This window comes from Dromiciops gliroides, chromosome X (genome assembly GCF_019393635.1).
Source record: "Dromiciops gliroides isolate mDroGli1 chromosome X, mDroGli1.pri, whole genome shotgun sequence".
Classification (NCBI taxonomy): domain Eukaryota; kingdom Metazoa; phylum Chordata; class Mammalia; order Microbiotheria; family Microbiotheriidae; genus Dromiciops; species Dromiciops gliroides.
In genome coordinates, this window is record NC_057867.1 from 16454589 (window position 1) to 16461811 (window position 7223).

Consider the following 7223-nt stretch of genomic DNA (forward strand, 5'->3'; position numbering starts at 1 on the left):
TGATAAAAAGTGAAATGCACTGTGTACATGACTAAGGCAAACAGGGTTAAGTGTCATTATTAACAGCAATAATGTAGGATGATCAGCTGTGAATGACTTGGCTTATCTCAACAATACCATGATGCAAGACAATTTGAAGGACTTATGATGAAAAATGCTATGCATCCCCAGAGAAAGAACTGATGGTGTCTGAATACAGATTGAAGCCTATTAATTTTTTTTCTTGAGTTTATTTGACTGTTTTCTTTCACAGTATGACACATGGAAATGTTTTGCATGACTCCACACATATAATATATTGAATTGCTTGCCTTCTCAAAGGGGGAGGTGGAAAGGAAGAGAACTTGGAACAGAAAGATTTTTAAATGGATGTTTCCTTTGCATGTAATTTGGAAAAAAAGTTAAAATGTCAAAGAAAAAAAGGAAGTAACAAGGATAAAGTCAATCAAGAGGCTCCTGTCATTATTGTCCAAAAGTTGTCTTTTCAAACTACTCAGTTCCATACATTCACTGCTTACAGTTTAGATCAGGGTAGAATTGTTGTAGGGTTTTTCTGTGTGTTGCAATAACAATTGGTTTACAATAAATAAGATAAACATTTATCTTCATTACTTGTTAAGTAATACAAGGTCTATCCAGAAGCATTTCTTCATTTTTCTTTTCTACTTTAAACATACACTAATGTAAAAATCCATTAAAATAAGGAAAATATTAACATTATGGAGTTTTATACATCAATTAATTTTATACATTAATACTAATACATAATCATTTAATCATAATCCAGAAAGAGAAAATAAACAATCACCATTATTTTCTCTTAAAATAATATATAGTAACCCCTATACTAAAAATTAAAAAAAAAACTTTGAAACTGGAATATTCTTGTGGGAGGAAGGGCTTTGTTTCTCTGTGAGATGCCATCCCAAATCATTCCTAGTCTCAGGGCAGATTTGAGAAAGCACTCAATGTCACACTCATTCCTTCAGAGAGTTTCAACAGAGTTGAGAAGGATTGATGATCCTTACCAGGGTGGAAAATCCAAACAATGAGATTTTTCAAGCAGACCAGTTAATTTGGACAAAATAGAATATTTATTTTTAAATATTTTAAATGTTTGTAATATTTAAATATTACAAACCATCTTCAGTCAAAATTTTCTAATGAGGAACAGTTCAAAGTTACAAAACAAGTACATTCAAATCAAAAGATGAGCTAACCTCCCCCAAATGTATCACACTCCAGGTGTCATATTTCAAACTGACAGTAGTTCTAATACAATAGTTTCCCAAAATCACAATATGAGAAATTATAATTATAATACTAACATAAAACAATATCTAGATTTAAAACAGAGACCCCAAACAAAATGAATTGTCAGTCAAATGATATTAATCCAGGAGAGTGTTGTTCTGAATAACCTTACAAATAACATAGTTTCATTTGTCAATCAACTGAGATTCTAGTTGCATTCAGAGACCAGTACAGAGTAACAATGATCCAATTAATACTTAAGAACTATTCATTTGTTCAGTTGTTTTTCAGTCATGTTTGATTCTTTGTGACCCCATCTGGGGTTTTCTTGGCAAAGAGACTAGAGTGGTTTATTTACCATTTCCTTCTTCAACTCACTTTACAGAGGAAGAAACTGAGGCAAACAGGGTTAAGTGACTTAACTAGCTGAAAATTATAACAGCTGAGGCTGGATTTGAACTCAGGTCTTCCTGACTCTAGGCTCAGCACTCTGTACCACCTAACTGTCCCCATTAGAGCTATAAAGGAAGATAAAACCATTAGCATTCAAGGCACAGGTCATTATTCCCTACTGGGAATAATAATTTTCCTAATTCACTAATCAAAATCAAGTAGAAATTAAAAAAAAAATCTTTATTTTAACTTTAAGGTAATCAGTATGTCAGTAATCCCCAGAGATCAGAACATGACTTAATTTTGATTTAAAAAAACAACTTTCATTCACAGTTTTTACTTCTGCTGTCTATATAACATTTACTCAAAATATCACATTTCAAGTGTGTTTTGCATCAAGCTGTAATTTACTTATAGAGGATAATATATCACAATTTTACAAAGAGAAAAAAGATATCTCACTTTAAATAAGACCGATTATAATTCTATTTATCACTAAAGGAATAAAATCCAAATTCAATTTTTTGTTACAAATGGATTCTTTTAGAATTCTCAATTTTCACATTTTTGTACATCGAGAAGATTATCTACATTGCTGAAATAAAAATAAGAGATTATGAAAAATTGAAAACTAATTCAAATAAACGTTTCTCCAAATATGATTCATACAGTTCCAGGCACAGAAATGTTTCCATTCTCCTCTTATTGACATAAGATTCATCATCTCCTCAATTTTTCTTTTTTTGGTGACTTTCTTTAAAATTGGGTACAATGCAAAATTGCAAATCAATCACTTTCACTACTTTCTCCATCTTCATGTTCCCCAACCATATTAAAAGACCATTCTCAGAAGGTTTTCTTCATTTCCGTACCTCCTTAGAACAAACTTGTTATACAATAACAATTAATGGCAAAACTAACTTGTACCTGATGCTTTGTTGAGGAAAACTTTGGACAACACCCATTCCTAATTTTTTAAAGAAATAGAGCTAAAAGCCTTTCCAGTAAGATCAGAGCTGAAGTAAAGATGTCCTTTATCAGCATTATTACACAATAGTATACTAGAAATATTAGCTGTAACAAAAGGACAAGGGAAAAATTGGAGAAATTAAGCATAACTGCCATCAAGTTAACAAAACTTAGCACTTTTTGAAGGTCTTATGACCATTTGCTTCCAGAGAGTCAAACAATAAACTCATGGAAATAATGAACAATTTCAGCAAAGTTGCAAGATAAAGCCACTGAAATTTTCAGCATTTCTCCACAGTAAGCAATAAAACATAGCGGGAAGAGAAAGAAAGAGAAAGGACATTCAAAATAACTGCAGACATAGGAGTCTACCTGACAAGAAACATGCAGGAACTATAAGGAAACAATTAAGAAAACCCAATTCATAGAAATACAGATCTAAGCACTCAGGGAATATTAATTGCTCCTGTGTAGGCCAAACCAATATAACAGAAATGACACTACTACCTAACTCGATTTATTAATGCTCTGCCTTGCTAATCCCACTGCCAAAGAATTTCCTTACACTGCAATTAGAAATAACAACCAATTTCACCTGGAGGAATAAAGACTCAAGAAGATTAAGGGAATTAATTGTTTTAAAAGATGAAGGAAGGGGGCCAGAAGTATCTGACATCAAATTATGTTACCCAGCTATATTGATTAGAACAATTTAGTACTAGATTCAAAATATGAGTGATTGATCAATGGAACAGGTGAGGTAAACACTATATACAGAATACACAAAAGGAAATGATCACAGTAACCCAGTGTTTGATCAACCCTAAGATCCTAAGTGTTTGGACAAGAACTCATCACTGATGCAAACTGCTTGGAAGACTGGTGAACAAGTTGCCTTGCAGAAACTAGGTACAGAGAAAGCTCTCACATTGTATACCCCAAGATAAGCTCAACATGGGTACAGGTTTTAGGCACTCAAGACTCTGTGGTATTCGAACTAGTGTAGCAGGGAAGAAATTACTTGTCAGATCTATGACTAGTTTCTGACCAAACAAGAGATGGAGAGGTTATCTGGTGGTAATTTTGATTAATTAAATTATAAAGTTGTTGCAGAAAGAAAACCAACAAAGCCAAAATTTGAAAAAAGCAGGAATTTGGGAACAAATCTTTGGGACAAATCTCTCCAATAAACATCTTCCTTCTCCAATATCTGGGGAAATGAGCATAATTTATAAAAAAATAATGACCCATGCCCCAACTGATAAGTGGTCAAGGCAGAATCCTCTTACAAAACAAATATTACACAAAACAAATAATTTAGGAATTACCTAAACTAAGGAAAATTAAGATACACCCTCAACTCTCATAGGTATGCCAGGAGAAACTCCCTTAGTTGTCTAATTTCAGTTAAAAGTCATCAACACCAGGGGTGGACCCAAGATAGTGGAGGAAGGGGCAGCTAGGTGGCACAGTGGATAGAGCACCAGCCCTGGAGTCAGGAGTACCTGAGTTCAAATCCGGCCTCAGACACTTAACACTTACTAGCTGTGTGACCCTGGGCAAGTCACTTAACCCCAATTGCCTCACTAAAAAAACAAACAAACAAACAAACAAAAAACACACAAAACAAGATGGCGGAGGAAAGCCATTAAATGCACAGAGCTCCTGATACAATTACCCCCAAAACAGCAATAAAAGAACCCCTGGAGCAGAAAATCCCACAAAAATACAGGCTCAGATTATTTTCCAGCCATCAACAGATTAAAAGGGGCCGTGCTAGGCTGATTGGTTATTTAGTAAGTTGGCTAGAGGTTATCTTTGGACAAGAGACCAGTCCAGGTGAGAGAAAACCTGCCCTCCCTCAAACCGAAACACCTGGACCCTCTGAAGCTTGAGACAGTAGCGTAGCCTAGAAGCAGGGCCTCCCAGTGTGGAGTTAAAAGTCAAATAATAGATGGCAAGATGAGAAAACAAAGAAAGTTGAGAATTATAGAGCGTTTCTTCAGCAACAAGGAAGATCAAAGTGTACCCTCAGGAAAGGATAACAACCTCAGGGACCTTACATCCAAAGCTTCCAAGAAAAATATGAACCGGTATAAGGCAATGGAAGCTCTCAAAAGGGACTTTGAAGAGAAAGTAGGAGAGATAGAAGGACGATTTAGAGAGAGGGAGGAAAGAATTGAAAGAGAAATGAGAGCAATGCAGGAAAGTCATGAGAAAAAAGTAAATAGTTTGAAAAGTCAAATGGAAAGGGAGATAAAAAAGCTGTCTGATGAAAATAATTGCCTAAGAATTAGGATTGAACAAATGGAAGCTAGTGACCTTATGAGAAACCAAGACACAATAAAGCAAATCCAATTGAATGACAAAATAGAGGGCAATGTGAAATATCTCCTTGGAAAAACAGCTGACCTGGAAAATAGATCCAGGAAAGATAATTTGAAAAACAATAGACTACCTGAAAACCATGACCAAAATAAGAGCTTAGACACCATCCTCCAAGAGACTGTCAGGGAAAATTGCCCTGATATTCTAGAAGCAGAAGCTAAAGTAGAAAGAATCCACCGATCACCTCTTGAAAGAGATCCCAAAAGGAAAACCTCCAGGAATAATATAGCCAAATTCCAGAACTCCCAGGTCAAGGAGAAAATATTGCAAGCAGCTAGAAAAAAGGAATTAAAATACTGTGGAGCTCCAATAAGGATAAAACGAGATCTAGCAGCTTCTACATTAAAGGACCGAAGGGCATGCAAGGAACTGGGACTACAGCCTGTGTATAATCTTTCAGAGGAAAAAATGAGACTTCAATAAAAAAGAGGACTTTCAGGCATTTGTGATGAAAAGACCTGAACTGAATAGAAAATTTGACTTTCAAATACAAGACCCTGGAGAAGCATAAAAAGGTAAACAGGAAAAAGAAATCATGAGGGACATTAAAAGGTTAAACTGTTTACATTCATACATGAGATAATAATACTTCCAACTCATAAGAACTTCTTCAGTAAGGAATATACAGAGGAACAAAACTTCAGATTAAGGAATTGTTAAGCAATACAAGGTCTATCCAGAAGCATTTCTTCATCATTTTACTTTTCTACTTTAAACATACACTAATGTAAAAATCCATTAAGAAGAAATAAGGAAAACATTCACATTATGTAATTTTATACATGAATTAATTTTATATATTAATTACTGTGAATACATAATAGTTTACTCAGAAAGAAAAAAATAAACAATTGCCATTATCATTGAGTATGTCTTAAAATATTATGTAGTAACCCCTAGATTATAAAGAAAAACCCTTTGAAACCAAAGCCTGTTGATATAAATAGAATGTTCTTGTGGGCGGAAGGGCTTTGTTCCTCTGTGAGATGCCATCCCAGTCTCAGGGAAGATTTGAGAAAGCACTCGATGTCACACTCATTCTTGTGGCTCCTTCAGAGAGTTTCAAGAGTTGAGAAAGATTGATGATCCTTACCAGGGTGGAAAATCCAAACAATGAGATTTCTCAAACAAACCAGTTAACTTGGACAAAACAGTATATACTCATTTAAATATTACAAACCACCTTCAGTCAAAAGTTTCTAATGAGGATCAGTTTAAAGTCACAATATGAGTGCATTCAAACAAAAGATGAACTAACCTCACCCAAATGTATCACAATCTGGGTGTCATATTTCAAACTGACAGCAGTTCTAATACAATGGTTTCCCAAATCACAATATAAGAAATTATAAGCATAATACTAACATAAAACAATATCTGGATTTAAAACAGAGACCCCCCCCAAACAAAATGAATTGTTAGTCAAATGATATTAATTCAGGAAAGTGTTGTTCTAAATAACCTTACAAATAACATAGTTTCATTTGTCTATCAACTGAGATTCTAGTTGCATTCAGAGACTAGTACAGAGGAACAATGATCCAATAACATTTAAGAACTATTCAATTGTTCAGTTGTTTTTCAATCTTATTTGATTCTTTGTGACCCCATCTGGGGTTTTCTTGGCAAAGAGACTGGAGTGGTTTATTTACCATTTCCTTCTCCAACTCACTTTACAGAGGAGGAAACCGAGGCATACAGTATTAAGTGACTTAAGTAGCTGAGAATCATAACAGCTAGTAAGTGTCTGAGGCCACATTTGAACTCAGGTCTTACTGATGCCAGGCCCAGCACTCTGTACCACGTAGCTGCCCCCTTTAGAGCTATAAAGGAAGATAAAACTATTACCAAAACTATTACCACTGGTCATACATACTACATACATACATAATAATTTTTCTAAATCAAAGTCAAGAAGACATTTAAAAATATATATATATACTTTAACTTTAAGGTTATGTCAGTAATTCCCACAGATCTGAACATGACTTAATTTTGATAAACAAATCACTGTCATTCAGTTTTTATTTTTGCTGTCTGTTTCCCCAAAATATCACATTTGAAGAATGTTTTGCAGCAGGGTGTACTTTACTTGTACACAGAAAGAAAAAGAAAACAACTCACTTTAAAGAAAACTACATTACAACTTTGTTTAGCACTAACACAACAATATCCAAACTCAATTTATTGTTATAAATGGATTCTTACAGAATTTTCAA